At 42.6% G+C, this 22,996-nt stretch overlaps 1 protein-coding gene across 2 annotated transcripts in view; it reads left to right on the top strand.

Annotated features, from left to right (window-relative positions):
- The first annotated feature begins 16,196 nt into the window (after nucleotides 1-16,196).
- Nucleotides 16,197-22,996, top strand: part of TAOK1 (TAO kinase 1) — a 154,535-nt gene continuing 147,735 nt past the window's right edge. The window contains exons 1-3 of one of the 2 annotated variants that reach the window (XM_078068110.1): nucleotides 16,197-16,877; nucleotides 20,982-21,057; nucleotides 22,811-22,926. The gene's annotated coding sequence lies outside the window, so the exon portion shown is untranslated. The remainder of the gene's footprint in view (nucleotides 16,878-20,981; nucleotides 21,058-22,810; nucleotides 22,927-22,996) is intronic. The other variant, XM_078068109.1, reaches the window with a different exon arrangement.

The raw sequence follows: 22,996 nt of genomic DNA, 5'->3' as shown, positions 1-22,996 counted from the left end.
AGTTCATGAAGGTACCTCTGCCTTAGCTGACTGGACCAGAATTGGCATCTGATGCAACAGTGGACAATCCAGAACCTGGCCGATAACTTAAAACATGACTGGCACCAACGGAGGAGTAGATTGATCAGATTCTCTCCCACACTCTAAAATTTGAGTTAGAAAAAGGAAAGAATGAGACTATTAAGGACAAGAACAAGAACTAAAAGGATACATAAAGAGAGGCCATGAGATAAACTCAGAGTCCTGAGGGGTCAAGGCAAGCTATAGCTCTGAGGAAATAGGAACTATGAGGAAGAGAATATCAATAGAAAGCAAAGAAGAAGGAATCAGTTGGTATTGGTAAAAGAGGCTCTGCCAGGAGGAGAAATAGCTAAGTCATGCTAAGGATTGAGCGTCAGGATGACAGTACCTAAAATGCTGTCTCTTGTTCTCTTGGGCTGTTAGTTGACCTGGGTTTCTACGGCAAATACCTTTAAAAGAAAATTATTGAGATAAATGGAGTGAGTTGTCCTTTGCAACGCAGAGTGCCTAACTGATAAATCATCTCTCTGACTTAGGAAATCATCCCAGGAATCCTCAGGGCTGAATTTCTGGCCCCCTTCTCTGTTCTCTTTCTCTATTTAGAGAAACATGTGTCATGTTATCTATAATTATTGGTTTGTCTGTCTCTACCAGGTGGATATCAGCCTGTGAACTCTTTGAGGACGAGGTAGGTAGCTTGTCTGTTTCTCTGCAACACACTCATCTAGAGGCACACCTGATATATAAAACCAGGTACTGATCTAAGTACCTTACATCTTTTATTTAATCCTCATGAAAGCCCTCTGAAGTGGATACTGTTATCCTCACCCTTTCACAAAGGGGAAAGTGAAACAGAGACAGCCTCGCCGGAAGTGCAAAGTAGAGAGTAAAAAAGGGATTCAAAATAGGAATTTTGACAGAATCCATGAGCTTAACTCCTATACAGTATGGCCTTGAGCTAAAGGGTTTTGTGGACAGGGAATAGTAGTTAATATGAACATGTGAACATTCCTACACAGAGTACAAAGTACTTTCTCACATAGTATATATGAGAATATCAGGAGTCTTCTCACTCTTTGTTGGAAACTAGCCAGCAGTGTGGCCCTGAAATACCAAATACCCAGATTCTTCCTACAAGCTTAGAAAAATGAAGTATAAGGGCACATAAGTGGTATTTTGTAAACTCCAGGAACCCTGAGAGATGCTAATACCTGGTAGGCTGGATAGATCACTAGGCGAGTGTGTAAAGAAAGGATTGCACTCAAATATGAGAACCTTTCATCTGGGGCAAAACAGCCACTTTCTTAGCTGTTCCAAGAACTAAATCTCTTCATAAAACCGACAACTGAAGGTGTGTACGTAGTGTGGTGGGGAGGGTGGAGAGTGGTGATTCTACTTCCTACTATTGTTTTTCAAAGAGTCTGAGTTTAGGGAGCTCTTGCAGATGCCTTTATTGGCAGCTTCAACCATTTCTCCTAGGTTGCCATGACAACAGGAAGCCAAACTCTGGGGGCTATTTATTGGTGAGTGATAAGGAGCCAAGTGAAAGGAAAACTCTTCGAGGAAGCCTGGGGTTGTCTGGAGGTCCTGGTAGAGGGTAAATCCAGATGCCTCCTGGCATGATGCACAAGTAGCTTCCTCCTCATCGCTCGTACCTTAGACATCTGACCAGGGGAGAGGTCTGAAGGTGGCAACCATTCAGCACGAGAATGTTCTTAGGTATTAATGGTGCTGTGTAAGGACTGGAAGAGTGTTTGGTTTTCTCTGAAAGTGAGGGAACTGCAGGAGGTGCTTGTACCTGAGTGAAATTCACCAGGGAAGTGAGTGATATTTGTGTTTAGGCTGAATTCCTGGTGACACAGCCATATGGCTTTTGCTGACTGCCGTACTCCAGACGGAATATTCCTTTCGTGAAGCAGCGAAAGTATATAAAGGACTGTGTTTCCCTCACTGTCACCTTTAATCCCTCCCCCATCATCAGCCAGAACGCTTACAGACTCAGGAGCCCCTACCTATCCTTCCAGCCTGAATTCCTGCCCAAGATCAAGGATCTTGACACTTTTTCACATCTCTGATTTTGTCCCTAGAGTAGGAGGCTCCAGGGGACCACAGCTGACTCTGCCAGGCACAGAGGGTTGAGTCATCCTGCAAGCGTCAGAGCTGTTAGCAACAGCTCTGCTGATCTGTATGCAACTCCAACTCCCTTTCCAGTTCAGAGTTTTGGAGCCATCTTGTTCGAAAGTAAAGAACAGAACACAGATGGCTGGTAACAGGATCCCACAGGGGCCTCCTTTCCCACTGAGCCCATCCTGCTAATCCTTTTATAGAAAAAGAGAAAATAAATGGTGAATGGAGCAAAAAAGGAGTATCAGCTTCTGCACCGTTCTTGGGGGTGTAGGTAGAAGGCCTCTGAGAACAACCTCCAGCTACCCATTACATTTGCCAGGCATTTTCCCTTCCCATCCTTCTTTCTTCTTCCATTTCTTTTCCCTTCCTTCCTTCCGTTTTCCATCCCGGTTCCCTATTCTCGGTAGCAGCTTCTGATGGAGTGTTTTTGCTGAATGCCTTGTGTTTTACCAGGTAATTCAAATCCATACCTGTATAAGAAAATCAAATGCACTATAAGTTCAGAGTGGCTGATTTTATCAGCTTTATCTCTGGGGAATCCCTTTAGTTTCTTCTCTTCTGAGGTTAGTATAATACATTACAAAGAACACAGACTTTGGAGCCAGAAAAAAGTGGGTTCCAAGCCCTGTCCTGAAAAAAAAATACATTAAAAAAATTTTAGCCGTGCCTGGCTGGCTCAGTTGGAAGAGCATGTGACTCTCAATCTCAGAGTTGTGAGTTCGAGCCCCACCTTGGGTCTAGAGATTACTAAAAAAAATAATAATAATAAACTGTATTAAAATTTTTTTTTTTAAATCTCCTCTGCCATTTACTAGCTGTGTCCTCTTGGGCAATTCACCTAACCTCTCTGAGCTCCAGGTATGGCATCTGAAGTTGCATATAATAGTATCTACATTGCCAGTTGGTTTATAGATTAAATTAGCGGCAGAACACAGTATCCAGAACATAACAGATGTGTCCAATACATGTTAAGTCACTTTTCTCCCATCTCTTGCTGCTATAAGTAGCAGGTCCTTATTTTCAAGAATTTGAAAAAAAATTTTCCCGTTGAGAAAGTTAGCATCCTTGCTCAGGTGCTGCTGATACAATTGAAGAAGGAAGACAAGTGGGAAGTGTGAGTGTTTTGCAAGACTAGAGGACCAAGACTTTGGAAAAACCAGCATGTCAATACTCTAATGTTAATTTCCCCCAACGTAAGGATTCTTGGTGAAGACTGATGGTTTCCTCAAATTGTTTCTGCAGCATGGTTGACACAAATTTATTTTCCTTGGAAGATAACATGCTGGGTTGCTGATTGACTGTGACTTTAAGTATTATCCCTCTCTAGGTTTCACCAGAACAAAGGATCACTGCTCCTCTTCACTCCAGGAAAGGAGGAGGATTGTTTGAAGTTTGTGTAAATTCCAGGAGAAAAGTTAAGTACGGCTTGGTATTATCCTTGGCACTGAGACTATCGGAAGTGCTTGTACAATCAGATCAAATGCCACTGTTCAATTTATGTGATTACCAAAGACTCAGCTGACACAGGGCTGTGGTCTGACATGGCTCCTTTGTTCCAGATAATAAACATGTGTAATGTCAATTATACTAATGTGCTGCGCTCTAGTTGAAACAAGCAGGAGGTTGATGACGGGGCCAGGACACGGTACCTCATTCTCTCTGGCCAGGAGCTCTCTGACAACACGTTTTTCCTGTCTCTCTTTGTAACTGGTAATTAGGTTCTCAGCTGAGCTGTCAAGAGTCTTGACAGATTTCACAGGCAGTCACCACCTGACAACGTACAGCTGCGGGCTTTTCACAGCTGGTATGTTCCCTCCCAGGGACCCAAAGTTTCTCAGTCCTAGGCTCCCCGCTATCATTCAAAGAGGATGATCTGAGAGGAAAGCTAGCTTTCTCAGTGCATTCTCCAATTCCACCAAAGCGGAATGTTGTGGCCAGTGGTGGTGATGGGGAAAACCTCTGTATTCATGTTTGTCTTCAGTGGGAAGGGCTGACTCTGTGGTCTGGCAGGAGAGTGGGAGTGATCAAATCCAGAAGTGGAAGGGGACTATGGGAACTGGACATAGCCTTTTAATAAAGTTGCTGTTTCTTTCTTCTGTTCTTCAGAAGCTCAACTCCTGTACACCCCAAAAAATGGAAAGCCAGGACTTAAACAGATACACCCGTGTTCATAGCAGCAGCATTCACAGTAGCAAAAGGGGGAAACAACGCAAATGTTCATTGGCAGACAACTGCCTAAACAAAATGTGGTATGTACATACAACGGAATATTATTCAGCCTTAGAAAGGAATGAAATTCTGACATGTCTTACAACGTGGATGAACCTCGAAGACATTATGCTAAGTGAAATAAGTCAGTAATGAAAGGACAAATGCTGTCCTCTTATATGAGGTTCTTAGAGTAGACATATTCATAGAGACAGAAAGTACAGTGGAGACTGGCAGGGACGGGGTGGGTGGAGGCAGGATGCGATGTTGTTGTTTAACAGGTACAGAGTTTGAGGTGCCCGGCTGGCTCAGTCGGTTGAGCATTCGACTCTTGGTCTCAGCTCAGGTCTTGATCTCATGACTGTGAGTTCGGGCTCCGTGTTGGGTTCCACGCTGGGGGGCATGGAGCCTACTTAAAAAAACAAACCAAAAAAACAGGTAGAGGGTTTCCATTTTGGAAGATGAAAAAAGTTCTGGAGATGGACAGCAGTGATGGTTGCACAACAGTGAGTATACTTAATTCCACTGAACTAGACACTTTAAAATGGTTAATTTTGGGGGCGCCTGGGTGGCTCAGTCAGTTAAGCGTCTGCCTTCGGCTCAGGTCATGATCCCAGGGGCCTGGGATCGGGCCCCGCATCAGGCTCCCTGCTCAGCAGAGAGCCTGCTTCTCCCTCTGCCTGCTGTTCCCCCTGTTTGTGCTCGCTCTCTCTCTCAAAATTAAATAAAATCTTTAAGAAAAAAAAAACTACTTTGGGTCTGATTCTCTGCCACTTGCAACCAAAGAGTCCTAAATGATTTAGAACTGTTTATGTGTTGGTTTTTCTCATTAGGCTATGATCTCAAGAACAGTAATGGTATCTTATTCATCTGTATATCCACAGAGCCCAGCATAATACACATAACTGACATCCCGTAAATGTTTGCTATCTATCAATTCACTATTCCATAAACATCTATTGTGAGTCATCTATATGTCAGAAATTGGTTTAGGTGTGGGAGATGGAAATACAAATGAGTGAATAGGGGTACCTGCCTGGCTCAGTAGGTAGAGCATGCCACTCCTGATTTCAGGGTTGTGAGTTCAAGCCTCATGCTGAGCGTAGAGCTCACTTAAAAAAAAAAAAAAAGAGTGAGAGAATAAAAACTGTTATCTTGGAGTATTCTGAAGAATACTCAGCTATTCTGTAGAAGCAACTACAAAGGCTAGTGTGATAGAGAACTCTAGGAAAAGATGCACACATTCGCTGGGGTTCCCAGGAACTTGCTGTCACCTTGGCACTCTGTGCCTGGCTGATGGACATCTTCTGGGCTCCTGCACATGCCAGATATTTTCAGGATTGTCTAAGGCTTTGAGAATGTCTGGAAGGCGCCTCCCTCCCAAAATAGTGTACATACCAGATTTATACCTGGGCCTGTCATATGAATTGTTTTTTCTTCTGCTGTGCTTTTCTGTGTTGCTTGGGTCTCAAAAATATATTCTGTAAAAGGAGTATGCCCTGCCCATTTCTCAGAGTTATGGTAAAGGTGAGAAGACCTCATTGATCTATGAAAGTTCTATTGTATTCAGGTGACGGTTGCTTTCTTTTACCTGAGCACAGCAAGTGTTAATACATTCTACTCTAGCTAGCATCCCCACAAAACCGTATCATTTGGCCTCACCAGCAGTTCTAGTCTACTTGTAGTGAACATCTGTTGTTTTTGTCTGTCCAGAATTGCTCCCTCTTCTTCTGGCAAAAAGTACTCTACATTCCTTTGGGGAATTTCCTCTCTCTTCCATTCCATCTACACCAATTCTGCGTAGTTCTTGTGGAGCTGTTACTCTGAGCCTCTTGCCACAGGGTGATCACAGAATCCCAGCTAGGGCAATCAAAATGTCTCATCCTTTGGTGAAGCCACTAGCCCACAGAAGACCACATGACACAAGGCCCAAGCTGGGCCACCTGGAGCTGTTCCTTTGTGTTTTATGTACTCTTATGAGAGAGTGGGAAGCTTTTCTTTGCCTTTGGGGTCAGTAAACTGGGGCAACGTAAATCTGAACTTCTGTGGCCATTCCTCCCACTCCATTCTGCCCCCTGTTCTGGTCCAGCATCCTTCTGCGGCATGAAATAAACTAAGATGGAAGTCCATCTTAGTATGATCTATGTGAATTCTGCTTAAACCTCTCATGGAAACATGTTTATGGCCCATAAGCCCCAAATTCTCATCTGTTCATCCTCACAAAGTCCGAAATGCCTTCAATTTCTACATTTGCCATATTGTGACATTTCAGTATTGAGAATATTTATGAGGAGGAGAAAGGATGAGCTTCATGATAACTAGACCAGACCTCTGTCCCCTGCTCGGGTTTTGGCAGCAAGTGGGAGAGAGCAGGTTGTGTAGGAAACATCACATAGCAGGCAAGTTTAAGTGGATGTATAAACCTGAACTTTGGGACAGGGGCTCCTGTCACCAGTGATCATAACACAACATATCAGTAAAGGAAGCATCTGATTAAAACCAATATTAGGAAACTTGATTTGGGGTGCCCGGTTGGCTCAGTCAGAGCATGGGACTCTTGATCTCAGCGTGGTGAGTTTAAGCCCCATATTGGGCATGGAGCCTATTTAAAAACAAAAACAATTCCTTGACTCATTTCCTGTGTGTAGACAGTAGCAACGGCAGCATTCAGGGTTGGGGTATATTAAACTAGGTGGCGGCAGTGGAAAGCATCTGCACCGCCAGTTCTAGTCCTCACAAAGCACAATCTTTTTTTTTTTTTTTAAGATTTTATTTATTTATTTGACAGAGAGAGAGGGAACACAAGCAGGGGGAGTGGGAGAGGGAGAAGACGCGGGGCTCGATCCCAGGACCCTGGGACCACGACCCGAGTCGAAGGCAGAGGCTTAACGACTGAGCCACCCAGGCGCCCCAAAACACAGACAATCTTATAACAAAATCCAGTCTATAGAGAAAAATAGCCAAGCAACTGGGAGCTGGGGATGGTATGTGGAGAGGCAGAAAAAGGGGAGTCAGACACCTAACAAAATTCTTTTAATTCCTGAGGCACTGGACTTTTCAATTACAGGGTCTAATAAATTTCCTTTTTTTTCTCCCCCTTAAGCTGATTTAAATAGTCACTTTCAACCAAAAGACTTCTTGCTAGTATAGTATTACTACCTCGTAAAGATAAGGCTAAAGAGGAGACCCAAAGACAATCCCAGACCAATAAAATAGCAACTTATTTTATGTTTTGATTGCAAGCTGTTTGTTTCATATCCTATGTGGCACAACTCTGGTAGGAATTAGGGTAGTGTCTTTTTTATTTTTTGTTATTTTTGTTTTTTTGAATCCTGGCAGATGTCAGCCAAAGAGAAGGGCATGACAAAATCACCAATTGGTCCTGAAGATAAATTCCAAAAACCTCCCAGTCCACAAACATGCTGCCCAACCCTTCCCACATTCACAGATGTCTCAGACAATCATGATGCACTGATCATGGGGTGCCTGCCAGAGGGTGGTGTCAGAGCAGTGAGATGAATATTTACATCTTTACACATACACAATAAGAGCTAACACTTGAAATAAACAACCTAATGCACACAATTCAAAATGTGTGTCTTGTTTGTTACTTCAAAAAATCGAACTACATTACCCTTTAAGAGAGATCCTAAGTATAGTTACCTATCAGATTGCATTCAACCTTCTAATTCTTAATTTCCAGAATTCTCCCAGTGAACATCTGATTCCTAGCCATACCCCTACTTACTAGGTTCATGAAAATTGTACCTTTGTCTCTCAAATCTTTTTTTCTTTTCATCTCTACCTTTAGTCAAAGAAATATGTTTTGTAGTTCCGTGTAGTACAAAACTGAAAGTAATCAAATAAATTCTTACTATATCTCCCACTTAGATATTACATATTTTTTATTTTTATTTTTTTTAAGATTTTACTTATTCATTTGAAAGAGAGAGAGAGCACAAGCAGAGGGAGAGGCAGAGGGAGAAACAGACTCCCCGCTAAGTCGGGAGCCGGACACAGGGCTCTATCCCAGGACCTGGAGATCATGACCTGAGCTGAAGGCAGACGCTTAACCATCTGACTACCCAGGCGCCCCTAGACATTACATATTTAAATAATTTGCATTTCAGCCTCCCTGGGAAGGGCAGAAGTGTAACAGTGATACCACCTCCTCTAGGAAGCATTCCCTGACTCCCCCACGTGGGGGCTGGATTGGGAGAGCTTTCATGTGTTCCCAAAGCATCCTGAGCTCACTCCTGCTGTAGCATTCGCAATACAATATTTTGTCTGCTTACTCACCTGTTTCTCCCCCAAAAATCTGATCTCTTGGAGAAAAAAACCCACAAACCCACAAAACAGAGCTAACACTCTAAATGGGGTAAGCACTTTACATGCTATAGTTAATCCTAAATACCTCTGAGGAAGGAAACATTTATTTATTTATTCATTTTTAAAGATTTTATTTTGGGGCGCCTGGGTGGCTCAGTTGTTGGGCGTCTGCCTTCGGCTCGGGTCGTGATCCTGGGGTCCTGGGATTGAGCCCCGCATCGGGCTCCCTGCTCGGCGGGGAGCCTGCTTCTCCCTCTCCCACTCCCCCTGCTTGTGTTCCCTCTCTCACTCTCTGTCAAATAAATAAATAAAATCTTAAAAAAAAAAAAAATAAAGATTTTATTTTTAAGCAACCTTTACACCCAACGTGGGGCTCGACCTCACAACCCTGAGATCAAGAGTCACACACTCTACTGACTAAGCCAGCCAGGCGCCCTTGAGGAAGGTGATGTTAACCCCATTTTGCAGCTAAGGAAAGGAACGCTCAGCCTGGTTAGGACACTGATGCCAAGGAGCATAGTGACGGACACCAGGAAGTGATGGAGGTGGGACTCCATAGTCAGTGCCTGCTGCTGCAGGACCTTCACATCCTCTGCTTGCTATCTTCAGGCTTGGACTTCTTTTAGACTCTGGAGCAGCTGCTTTAACTTATTCATGGCTTGCTGCAGATGCTTAGCTGATAGATACTGGAGACTGAAAGGTTTCTAGGTCAGAACTTTACTGAGCTGAATTGTATTCTACTCTCCTTAGGGTACCTTGGCCCCGCATTTATCTATTCCTGTGGGTTAAAGTGGACGAATCTGCTGCCTCCACATGCAGGGCCCTTTCAAAGATGTTCACAAAATGAACTCAATTATGTGGGAGTGCAGAGCTCAAGAAACAACTTTATACATGATGAGCTTTATTTTCCAGCCTGTGGAAGCCATACTTATCTGAGACAGCCTTATGTAGACATGTCTGGGTGAGGTATGACAACCAGACTTAAACCTGCCTTAGTTGGTTGGTCTTGGAGCCTAAAGACAAAATCTGTGGATGAACTGATAGCCCAGGATGCACTGAATGAGCTGCCAGTAACATACTGATTTATTTATTTGTTGATTATCAGTTTCATGGAGTGCCTCACCCCTGGTTTCTACAGTGAAAATTCTTTTTTTTTTTTTTAAAGATTTTATTTATTTATTTGACAGAGAGAGAGAGAGCACAAGTAGGGGGAGTGAGAGAGGGAGAAGCAGGCTTCCCGCCGAGCAGAGAGCCCGATGCGGGGCCTGATCCCAGGACCCCGGGATCATGACCTGAGCCGAAGGCAGACGCTTACCGACTGAGCCACCCAGGTTCCCCTACAGTGAAAATTCTAAGACACATCCTTCTCACCAACTACCCTGTCATGTACTCAGCTTCAATGGTTTTTGCCTTCGACTGTAAGGAGATAGAGGTTTCCATAAATAATCACAATGTAATTCAAAAAATTTATACGCTAGTTAAAGTTGGATGGAGATATTATCATGACCAATGCAGTTCTCCCACATTTTAATAGGAGTCAGTTAAAACACCCGAAGAAGCATTTCTTCTGTTTCTAAATGCACGCCACACACACACACACACACACACACACACACACACACACACACACACACACTTTGGAATTCAAGTTATCTGTACATGTTATTTGCATCATTCCTGTAATTATATATTTTTGAACTAAAAGGAATCCAAAGATCATTTTAGTCTATTGCACTTAGGTAGGAAATTGAGGCCCAGGAAAGTATAAATTAAGGTCTGGTTCTGTGCATCATTTGCTAATAGGTAGTTTTGCATTGTTATTTAAATGTTTTTTTTTTAAGATTTTATTTATTCATTTGAGAAAGAGAGACACAGAGAGCATAAGCAGGGGGAGAGGCAGAGGGAGAGGGAGAAGTAGACTCCTCGCTGAGCTGGCAGCCCAACGTGGGGCTCATTCCCAAGACCTGGAGATCATGACCTGAGCCAAAGGCAGATCCTTAACCATCTGAGCCACCCAGGCGCCCCTGTTATTTAGCTTTGTGCATGCAGATCTAATCTCTCTAATAGGATTCTTTTTAGTGAGGGAGGGGCTGAGGGAGAGAGAGAGAGAGAATCTTAAGCAGGCTCCACGCCCAGTGCAGAGCCTGACTTGGGCTTGATCTCAGGACCCTGAGACCATGACCGAGCCGAAATCAAGAGTCGGACGCTTAACCGACTGAGCCACCGAGGCACCCCTCTAACAGGATTTTGAGTTCCTAGTGTGGGGAGGGATTTGAGAAAGGGAACCAATAAGCAGTGAAAAAAAAAAGCAGCTTAAAATTCATATTGAACCTGTACTGTAATTTTAGCTCTCCATGCTGAGCTGCACAAAGGTACTTGATTTTTTTGCACTTTCTTCCTCTCTGTTGGGAGTCATCATCATCATCATCATCCTTTTTTCAGGGTTGTTGGAAAGATTAAGGGGATAATGAATGTAAAGAACTTGCTTCATACAGTTCTCAGCACAGAGTAACTCTATAAACATTAGTTCCATTTGCCCTTTCTGTGTTTTACTTAAGCCTAACATACAGTAGGAACTCAATAAATATTTGTTAAATTGAGTTGAAGACGACTTGGTCTTTTACTGAGTAACAACACTGAAAGGATCGTTTAATCGGACAGATACCAGATCGGTCAGTGCACCCACCTGCACATTGACAAGCTGCCTTTTCACCCATAGATCCATGCATGACAACAAATATACTGACATTACACATGGTCAGGCATCTCTTACACACAAAAAATATGTGCATGGCATCAAGCTGTCCTCGATTGGTGGTGCCAGGAGTGGAATATGGTGGAAGGAGAATGTGGTTTAGATTCATTCACAACGGGGTTCAAATTCTAGCTCACCACTTATTAGTTGTGTGATCTTGGGCAAGTGACATAACTCTCTGAACCCTAGTTTCCTTACCTATAAATTGGAAGTAATCATAACAGAACCTACTGCACAAGTTTGTTGTGACGATTAAATATGTCAGTGTACGGAAAAAGCTTATTCTTGGTTTTGTCACTGCTTAGGTAACTTTTTTATCAAGGTCAAAACATGGTTGGTACCCATTCTTCACCCCACAGCTAGCTTACTTTCTTTTTTTAAGAAATTTTTATTTGAAGCAATCTCTATACCCAACATGGGGCTTGAACTGAGGGCCCCAAGACCAAGAGTGGCATGCTCTACCTACTGAGCCAGCCAGGTGTCCGTCGCACAGCTTTCTGACCCCAATTTGTAGGCTCAAGGAATACCTAATTGAGATATGAGAAAGCTTTTCACGGAGGTGACATGTGAGCTAAATCTTGAAGGATATTAGCCAACTAGAGGAGGTCTTTCAGGCAGAGGAGTGCAATGCTGCATCTTGAAGACAGCATATGAGCAGTTAAGCAGAAGAGTGAATAATGGTTCAGGATGGTGGGAACATCCTAAATAAAGTTAGAGAGGTATGCAGGGGTTTTGTCTGGATTTTACTTGGACGGTTTTGGGGAGCCATGGAAGAGTTTTTTTGTTTCTTTTTTTTTTTTTTTTTTTTGCCATGGAAGAGTTTTAAGCAGAGAAATGACACACTCAGCTTTTAGAAATTGCATTTTAGGAAGATTAAAACCATTCACCTCAGTATAGAGAATGGGGCACCCCAGGGGGTGAGGAGAGTAGTTGGAAGGCAATTACAGTACCCCAGGTTAGAAACAGTATGAACCACCATAGCAGAGGCAGTGGGGATGAAGAAAGGGATGAATTTGAGAAATGTTCAGGAGTTAAATCACAGAAGGTGCAAAATCTGCAATTGTTCTAAGTATTAAGTTATTTTCCTACCATGAATGAGTGTAATTTTCTTGTTTGGATACAATTTTTGAAATTAACTGATATCTTTTGCAGTATCAACCAATGATACTTGACTGTTGAACAAATTTGACAGGATAAGCCCACGTGTATGTATGTATGAGTGTGTTGTGTGTGTGAAATTTGAAGAATTTGAGGAGGGAGGCCTCTTAGTACCAGATCATAGGTAGAGATCTGGAATAATAATTTTTTAAAAAGACAGGCAGGGTCTCTTAAGATACGCTATGTGCTGGGGAATCAGAGAGAGGGGTGGAGCTACAATTTATGGTACAGGTGGTGTTAAGAGGGAGAATGAGGTAGTAGCAGACACAAAATATTATAAAAAGAAACACTACCTATACAAGAGCAAACCTTTAGATTTAACTACCAGTTTAGAAATATGGGCAATGAAGCAAATGTGAAATGACATTGTGAGGATGCAATTGGCAAGTCCAGAATGTGGAAAATTCTACAGGATCTATAATCTGATTTCTTAGACAAATAAACTGCTTACAAAAAGGAAAGAGGGGCTCCTGGGTGGCTCAGTCAGTTGAGCGTCGGACTCTTGGTTTTGGCTCAGGTGGCGATCTCAGGGTCGTGGATCCAGCCCCATGTCAGGCTCTGCGCTCAGTGCGGAGTCCGCTTCAGATTCTCTCTCCCTCTCCCTCCCACTCTCTCTCTCTCAAATGAATAAATAAAATCTTTAAAAAAAAAAAAGGAAGAAAAAAGGGAGGGGGAACTGTTATATATGAAAAGCGATATAAGAGACATATCTAGGGGTGCCTGGGTGGCTCAGATGGTTAAGTGTCTGCCTTCCGTTCAGGTCGTGATCCCAGGGTCCTGGGATCAAGCCCCACATCAGGCTCCCAGCTCATCAGGAGTCTGCTTCTCCCTCTGCCTCTCTCCCCTGCTCGTGCTCTCTGTCTGTCTCTCGAATGAATAAAATCTTTTTTTTTTTTTTTTTAAAAAGAGACATATCTATTAATCAAAGGCAAAGTGTAGAACTTCAGGTCCTGGTTCAGACAAATGGACTGTAAAATGACATTTTGGAAACTTTGGGAAAAACTGAACATGGATTGGGTATTAAATAATAAGAAATTATTGTAAAGGTGTGATAATGATATTGTGGTTATGTTTCAACCAAAGCATTTCTCAAAGACACATATTGAAGTATTTTCAGGTAAAATGTTATGATGGTTTACTAGAGATTTACTTAAAAATACACTTGGGGGGGCGGCATCTAGGTGGCTCAGTTGGCTAAGCCCCTGACTCTTGATTTTGGCTGGGGTCATGATCTCAGGGTCATGGGATTGAGTGCCGCACAGAGCTCCACACTCAGGGAGGCGTCTGCTCCAGATTCTCTCCCTTTAGCCCCGCCTCTCCCCCCACTCACTCTCTCTTTTTTCCTCCCTCTGTTTCACAAATAAATCTTAAAAAAAATACATTGGTGGGAGGGGGATTACATTGGGTGGAAAAGGCTGTGAGAGAATAGGTGAAACAAGAATGATAAAAATGGTTGATAACAGTTGAAGCTAGGTGATGGACACATGGGGGTTTATTTGATACAGAGAGAGAGAGAGAGAGATCACAAGTGAGGGGTGGGGGCAGAGGGAGAGGGAGAAGCAGGCTCCTGGCCGAGCAGGGAGCCCGATGCAGGGCTCAATCCCAGGACCCCGGGATCATGACCCGAGCCGAAGGCAGACGCTCAACTGACTGAGCTACCCAGGCGCCCCCACATGGGGGTTTATTATTATATCCCATTCCTTTTGTGTATGTTTGAAATTTTCCATAGAAAATTAAGAATAAATATTATAGGAAAGCCTGAATCTCTTTCCATTCCTAAATGTATGAAATAACTAGAAGAGAACATTCTTGCTGTAACTTTCAGAAGAAGGGATCAGGATTGGAAGGGCATCATTTGAGGGGTAGATGGAGGAAGAGAGGCTCCAAGGACAAGAAGGTAGAAGGAAAACTGGTTTTGAGTGGTGTTGAAAAGCCAAGGAGGAACACAGTTTCAAGATGGAAGGAGTATCAACTATGTCTAATATTGCAGATGTCAAGAAGCATTAAAATGACTCCTATAGGGTGCCTGGGTGGCTCAGTCGGTTAAGCATCTGCCTTCGGCTCGGGTCATGGTTCCGGGGCCCCGGGATGGAGTCCCACATGGGGCTCCCTGCTCAGTGGGGAGTCTGCTTCTCCCTCTCCCTCTGTTGCTCTCTTTCTCTGTCAAATAAATAAATAAAATCTTAAAAAAATAAAATAAAATGACTCCACTAGACACAGCAAGTAGGAGGTCACTCTTGACTTTTGTAATAAGATCAGTTTCAGTGGAGGTGGGAAGACAGACAACTTTTCCCAGAAGCTTGGCTTTGAAGGGGAGGAGAGATGAAGATTGTAATCCTTCTTTTCCCTCCAAAGAAACTAGGGCATGTTTTAATGCTGAGGGTAAGTTGCCACTTCAGAGTAGTTGACAATATAGGTGAAAAGAGGACTGACTGACAGAGCAAACCCCCTTACTACGAAAAAGCATATTTAGAACAAATTATATGTATAACCCACCGAAGAGGATATCTTTTCTTTTTTTAAAGATTTTATTTATTTATTTGAGAGAGAGAACGAGAGACAGAGAGCATGAGAGGGAAGAGGGTCAGAGGGAGAAGCAGACCCCCCACCGAGCAGGGAGCCTGACGTGGGACTCGATCCCGGGACTCCAGGATCACAACCTGAGCCAAAGGCAGTTGCTTAACCAACTGAGCCACCCAGGCACCCTTGTTTTTCTGATCATAGCGTTTACTTTCCTAGTTTACTGTAACTTCCAGTTGTTCCGGGGTACACTCTTACTCATAAGTCTCACACAACAGATCTATTTATCTCACTGCTTAACCAGTTGAAGAATCAAGATTTTTTTATGACTGCACTTGAGGCATACTTTTTGGTTCCTGAATAAAATTGCTCTTTATAGTCCACTGAAGGAGTTTTCCTCTAAAAAAACGTTTTCACCACACAAAAAAATTAGAAGCTCTCTTTCCTGCGTTAGGACGCGTAGGACTCTTCAGTTTGTTTGCTGCTCCTGTTTCCAAAACTTATCGTCACTCAATCTACTAAAGACATAAACCAAAACTTCACAAGAATTTGTCTCTTTCCTACCATTACCAACATACAGGGTGGTTTAATCTGTATTCTCAACTCTTGTTACCATTCCAGAAGTTCTTATAAGCTTTTAGAATCTCAAAAACTCAACTACATACTGATTACACTGACCAGATTACCTCTGAATTCCACGGAGTAGTTGAACCAAGGTGTGTAAGAACTGGATATCCTACATGCCAGGGCAAGCTTCTCATTCGCAGGGTTTTGGGGGGCGGATATTTTGGAAGTGAGAACAGAGGAGGAGAGCTGATAAACTCTTCTTTCTCAGATTTCAGGGTGAAATGAATGCACCTGATGCCCGCGTGGCAGAAGAGATCCGCCAGCTGCGTGCGACGAGGCTGGACCGAGGCTGGGACTCCGGGTACCCGGGAGACTCCGCCCAGTGCAAGCACTCGCGCGCTCCCGTGAGGGCGCGCACGCGTTCGCAGTCGTGTCTCGCGCAGGGTCGGGCCTGTCAGGCGGGAAATCTCGCGAGATCGGAGACTGGGATGACTGTCGGGAGGAGGGGAGTGGTGTCGGGGAAGGGGGGGGAAACCTGGGCAGCGGCCGGGCTCTGTGGCTTCAGGGCTCGGAGAGAGAGAGAGAGAGGGAGGGTGGCAAAGATAGTGAGTCGGTGCCGCCGCCTGTCTGAGGAGAGAGGAGGGGTCCCGCTTGCCTGCGCCCTTCGCGGGCCGAGAGCGCGAGGCACCCGCGAACCTCTGAGGCCTCCCGGCCCCTGGGGACCCCGCCCCGCCGCCGGCCGGCCGGCCCGCGGCCTCTCTTCCCTTTGTGAGCGCCCCCTTCCCAGGGGTGGTGGTGGTGGCGGAGGGCTGTGCGTGGGCCCGCCCGCTGAGGGGCCGTGGCGGGGGACGAGAGGGCCTCGGCTGTGTGAGGACGGAAGGCGGCCGAGGCCCGGGCCGGTTCCCCCGAGGCGGCGGCGGCGGCGGCGGCTCCCAGCACTTCCCCGCGCCATCTTAGCTGAGCCCAAGCTCTGAGGGCGCCTCCTCGACCCCGGTCGTCCCCTCGCCCCCTCCCCCCCCGCCCCTTGTCGCAGAGCTTGGGCTGGGCGGCTTGCTGGGGCTCCGGGGGGGGGGGGCGGCAGTCGGTCGCCAGGCCCCCTCCTCCTCACTCTTCGCCCTCCAGCGTAGCGGCTACCCGAGCGCTGCAGGGGGGCTGCGCCTGCCTACTCCGCCCCAGACCTGTCGGCGAAAGGGTAAGGGCACCTCTGCTTTGGGAAAGGGAGACATGGAGGGGGCGGGGAAATTCGGCCCACTCTGGCCTCTCCGAGAAGGGAGGTGGGGGTGGGGTAGGGAGGGAGACAGGGAGGGTCTGTGATTTCTGTGGGTGGGGTGAAGAAGCTGGTGAGCTAGGCGCCCTCCCGTTTTGAGGGGCAAGAGCAATTACATCCCTCTTTCCTGAGGGTCACCGGAAGGGGTGGTGGAAGGGGATGTCTCGAGGAAGGTGTGGCTCTCTTGGGGAGACTGGGTTGATGTGCACCCCGATTTAAAGGCGCGAGGTCCCTTTCCCTTCTGATCCCTCTGCTCCTCCCTCTCCTCCTTTGTAGTGTCTGTATTCTTGGGAAGGGTAGCCTGCTGGGTGGCTTCCACCCCTGCTCAGGAAATCTATACTCCTACATGGGTGATGGAAGCGTTTCTCTCCCCCTACCCTTCCCCCTTCCCCATCCTTTAGTCTACTGCAATGCTGCAGAAGTCCAAGGCAGTTTCTTCATACATAGGCCCGTGTATACACTGAAAGGGAGGGGGAGCTGGAGAGGGAAGTAATGGCGCTTCCCTTGGAAAGGTTACCCTTTTTCCTTTGGTTTTAAATCGATAACAGTACCGGTTTAATATTCTTCCCCTGAGATCTGTCCCTGGGAAGTATATCTGTTCCTGTTGTTATTGTTGGGAGATATGGCCTCTCGAGAGGGACCCTGCCATGTTTGAACAGTTTTGGTGTCTCTCTCGCTCTCTTTACACACTAGATTGACATTTTTTTTGTGAGCATGTTGGGTTTTCACTAGGATTCAAATAAAATAAATTTGTACTCTTTCATGTCCCTCTCCTTTTCCTTTCTGTGATTTTAGTAGTTCTTGAAGAATTATTAAAGATTAATGCATACAGGCGGGCCATCTTATGGACATTCTCCTCGAGCTGTGAATTTTTAGGGTTCATACTATTTTGTATAACATTGGAATTGGATTTTCGGAAAATGATTAGGTTACAAACCTTTCTGTAGAAATGCTTTTTTTCTTAAGGAAATGAGAAAACACACTAATTTGCCTAATTATGCTGTGATAGGATCTGTGTTATGTAGTCAATAAATCACTTTTCCACTTCTTTTGCTTCATGTCAGATTTGTTTAAAACAAATTATCTTATCTGCTTTACAGTAGTACTTGTTGGCTTTGTCCTTAGTAGAGTAGAAATAAATAAAAATTAAAAATTTTAACATTCTGGAAGTGTGTTGCCAAGTGCTTTTTGTGATCAAATAGTCATGAAGTCTGTTCATACTTTTTTCTTTAAGTATTTAGATTTACTGATGAAGTGATTTCAAAATGTTTCATATATAAATGTTCTAAGATTAATTTTTTTTTTTTTTTTTACAAAGCAACGAAGACTACAATATGTACAGCTATGGGTTGTTTAGATATTTTACTAACAAGTTGTATTTGGTGTTTAAGCTTTGCTTAGTGGGTGACTTAAAAATACTTCCGAATGCCATGTATATTTAATGTTGTTCATCAGAGCTTTTTTTGGTGTGTTTGTTGCATTTTGAAACCTGTTTTAAGACAGGGCTTTAAAGATGTTAGTATAAGTAGTGTTAGGCACTAATTTCATTTCTGTCCTCTCATTTCATGATTTTGATATTTCATTAATGATATGTTAAATCAGTTTATTTTTCCTCAGAAAGTAGAATTCTTCTTGCTTTCTTTATTCCCTTTTTATTTTTAACTGAATTCATTTTGACTTAAACAGCACTTCTCATTTGAATCTTTATTCCATGGCCCAAAGCTGCATGTTGTAGTATGTAGTTTCCCCTTACATGGGAAATTCTGCCATAAAGTCTAATTCTGTATGTTATGGTTTGTTGTTGATAATTCATTTATACTAGTATGTGTAAACCCAAGCATACTGCTCAGCAGAGAGTGACTGTTTTTGTTTTGGAAAGGTGCAGGCAGAGAAGATTTGTCAATAAAGGCTACAAAACTTAAGGATGTACACAGAATATAAGTAAACTACTTGCTCAATTTCCAAAATGCATGCTACAACTAAGAGATACTCTTAAGGACAACTGAAAAGAAACCCTCTTTTCCATAGCTTGTAGGAATTCTAAGAGTGGTAAAAGTATGTTCTTTATCAATTAGATAAATTCATTATTAGGGAAAAACTGCCTGAGGGTTATTTCAGCTGACCTCGGTGCCACTGTCAGAATACTGAGAGCTGTTAAGTCTGGGTTTGGCTGATTCCAGTTTAGTATGGTACTTATGTTTCTAAATAGTTCATCTACAAAATGGCAGTGTACATCACTTCCTGTTCTTTCACAACTGACTCTTTCTCTGGATTCCCTTTTAATGACTTAACTTTTGGCATTCTGATATCTGATTTGTTAATTTGGTTATAATTCTCATGTTTTATAGATGGAAGAATTTCTGAGAATCAACTGGGTTTAATAGTCTAAGATTATCTTGACAGTAACTAAACTTCCTTCCAAACTAAAGGACAGTTTCTCAAACATATTTAAACTATGAGAGGTTTTAAAGAAATATAACAGTGTACAGGACCAAAAATATGAGTGAACTGAATAGAAAATAATTACTGCATTTTCTATAATACAGATTTGGGAAGAACTATGGATATGGTAATTAATTGAATGTGTGTTCATATTAAACAGGCTTTCTGTATATCAAGGCACATACATATTTGGACCCATGTAATGATGCCATTCTGTTAATAAAAAAGAAGCGGATTACTTACAGAACACCAGAAAGACTAGGTGCTCTTTTTAAATTTTAATTAATTAATTAATTTAAAAGTGGGCTCCACACTGAGCCCAACATGGGGCTTGAACTAACGACACTGAGATCAAGACCTGAGCCTGAGATCAAGAGTCTGACAGTTAATCAACTGAGCCACCCAGGCACCCCAAGACTAGATGCTCTTATCTAAACATAAAGAGTATAATTTATTTTAGTAATTTACTGGTACTTATGTAAATACTTAGTAAATCCAGAAATTATCTAGGGGCCAACTGTTGGCATTGAAATTAGATTTGAGATTAGTTTGTTATTCACATTACCTGGGAATAAATTCTGTGTTTTTCATTTGACTGATTTGTGTATTAAAATCAGTTAATTTTTTCTTTGTATCCCTTTTGGTTATCAGTAGTGTCTGTTATAATAATTGCATTCATACTAATTTACCTTTTATAGGAGTTTTTTGGTATGTATTAGCTGCTGTTCAGTTCAGGATCATATATTAATGAGTCTTCTTTTTTCTTTTTTTTTAAAGATTTTATTTATTTATTTGACAGAGAGAGACACAGTGAGAGTGGGAACACAAGCAGGGGGAGTGGGAGAGGGAGAAGCAGGCTTCCCGCAGAGCAGGGAGCCCGATGAGGGGCTCGATCCCAGGACCCTGGGATCATGACCTGAGCTGAAGGCAGATGCTTAACGACTGAGCCACCCAAGCGCCCCTGAATGAGTCTTTTCTAAAAAGTGTTACTTCTCTAGTCAAGTCTTTCATAAAATTGAAATTGTTCTGTTAAACGGAGTGCCGGTATTATGTTTGTCTGCCTTTAGGTTTCTACATTTGTTCATGGCTGGATTGTTTTTTTATATTCTTCAAGATTTCAAATTCTAAGATGTAAGTGAAAAAGATACAAACCTGTATTATTTCATTCCATTACATTCCATTTTTGGATTAAAGTGCTTTAATTTTTAGTGGTAAAAATTGATGTTTAATTTTATTAAAGATATCTCAGACCTTCTAAAAAAATTCACATGAATTGAAAAGTTGTGTGGAGGGACTAGAAACAATTATTTTCAATTGGATGTATCTGTCAGCATTTGGTAACAGTTATTTCTATCAGTCTCTTCCATTTGTGCTAGAAGCAGACTTTTTGTTCTGAAATACAGCATCTTTTTACCTAGTGACAAAATTAAGTGGGCCATAAAAGGTGGAAAGGTTTTTCAAAATATAAGTACCTGGCATGTAAATAAAGTCAATGAAAGTACAGGTATACATCCTGTTAAAAATGCCAATGTCAGTAATATTTAAACATAACTACCTTTTTTTTGTTTGTTTTATTTTTTATGTAAGCTTTAGGCCCAAGGAAGGGCTTGAACTCAGGACCTCAAGATCAAGAGTTGCATGCTCTGCCGACTAAGCCATCCAGGTGCCTCTAAACATAACTACTTTTTTTTTTTTAAGACTTTATTTATTTATTTGACAGAGAGTGAGCACAAGCCCGAGGAGTGGCAGACTTTTTTTTAACCAACTGAGCCACCCAGGCGCCCCTAAATATAACTACTTTTAATTGGCCTCTAACTGATCTTTAAAGTTGAGAAGGGGCTAATTTTTCCTTTCAATAAACTTACAGTAGTGTTATGCAGATTTAGAAGTAGATGAATTATTCCATTTAAGAAGATATGCAAAGGGCCGCCTGGGTGGCTCAGTTGTTAAGCGTCTGCCTTTGGCTCAGGTCATGATCCCAGGGTCCTGGGATCGTGCCCCGCATCGGGCTCCCTGCTCCACGGGAAGCCTGCTTCTCCCTCTCCCACTCCCCCTGCTTGTGTTCCCTCTCTCGCTGTGTCTCTCTCTGTCAAATAAATAAATAAAATCTTTAAAAATAAAATAAAATATGCAAATTTTAGTTTCTGAGAAAAGCACCGACAAATAATGGAATGGAACTAGATATTCTGATTTGCAGCCACTAATAATAATAAAACTGGCACTTAATATATCTTAATTTCACCATTTATTAGCTGTGTAACTTCTTTATGTAGCTTTTTTAAGCCTTACTTTCCTAACCTATAAAATGAAGATAGTAGATAAATGGGATGACTCTTCTTAAGTACTTAACATACTGCCTGATACATAGTAAATGTTCAATAAGTTGTTGCCTATCACACTAGCACTAGCTACTTAGTAAATTTTTTTTTTTTAAGAGTTTATTTATTTATTTGAGAGAGAGCACAAGCAGAGGGGAGAGGGAGAAGCAGGATCCCTGATGAACAGGGAGCCCGAGATGGCGCTTGATCCCAGGACCCTGGGATCATGACCTGAGCTGAAGGCAGACGCTTAACCCACTGAGCCACCCAGGTGCCCCTACTTAGTAAATTTTTACAAATGAATACATGGAGTCTAATATTTAAGACTGAAGTGCATTCCGTAATTTTGATTTGGATTAATACATTTGGAGCTCAAAATATATTTTTGAAAGAAATGGTTAGAATTTCTAATCAAGAGTAGCTTATAACTTTTTGTACCCTTAGTGGACTTTAGTTCTACAAGACATTTTCTTTTTCCTTTGTGGATAAAGCCTATCCTAAAGAACGAAATTTTCTTTCCCTTTGGTTCTTGATTTTTATATTTAAGAGTCAGTTGATGTCACTCTTCTACTTCCTGGAGCTCTTTTCACCTTCCTAGCTTTGAAGGCATCCAAAGTACTCATGTTCTCCTAGGATTATTTTTATAGGTATCCTTTGTGTGTCCTTACCTTGAAGTGCTTTGTATTCCACAATGTACGAATTAACAAACATTAAGTGATGATCATATGCCAGTAAGACATGGTCTCTGCCCTGGAGGAATTCTGTCTTTTCATTTTTTCCACCTCCTAAATATTAAAGTGGGTACTTAGGAAAGTAACGAACTCCAGTGGTTGTCAGTTCCTCTAAGCCAGTGCTTTTCAAACTTTAGGTTGTGACTTATTAATGGCTTGTGAATTCAATTTAGTGGGTCACAAAAACAATTTTTTAAAATGAATAATAGTAGCAAATAATAGAATGTGGTATGTAAGTAAGGGTAAGCATTCTAATGAGAAACTTTTTTTTTTTTTTTTTGCTGTATTTTATGTGTTCTGGATACACAGTTAAATTTTCTTGAAATTTCTTTTTCAACTCATCCTTTTTACTTTTTGTTTATTATAGTAATCTCTACATCCAACGTGGGGCCCGAACTCACAGCCCCAAGATCAAGAGTCACATGCTTTTCCACTGAGCCAGCCGGGCACCCCAGCATCCTATTTACTTCTAATGTCTCTGAAGTATGATATTCTTGTTTGTTTTGTTCTTTTTCTTTTTTAGTAAGTCTACTTTCAATCTCTCCTGATTCTA

The sequence above is a fragment of the Halichoerus grypus genome, chromosome 2, assembly GCF_964656455.1.
Source record: "Halichoerus grypus chromosome 2, mHalGry1.hap1.1, whole genome shotgun sequence".
Classification (NCBI taxonomy): Eukaryota; Metazoa; Chordata; class Mammalia; order Carnivora; family Phocidae; genus Halichoerus; species Halichoerus grypus.
The sequence above is the reverse complement of the archived record's forward strand: the minus strand, read 5'-3'. Positions and strand labels throughout refer to the sequence as shown.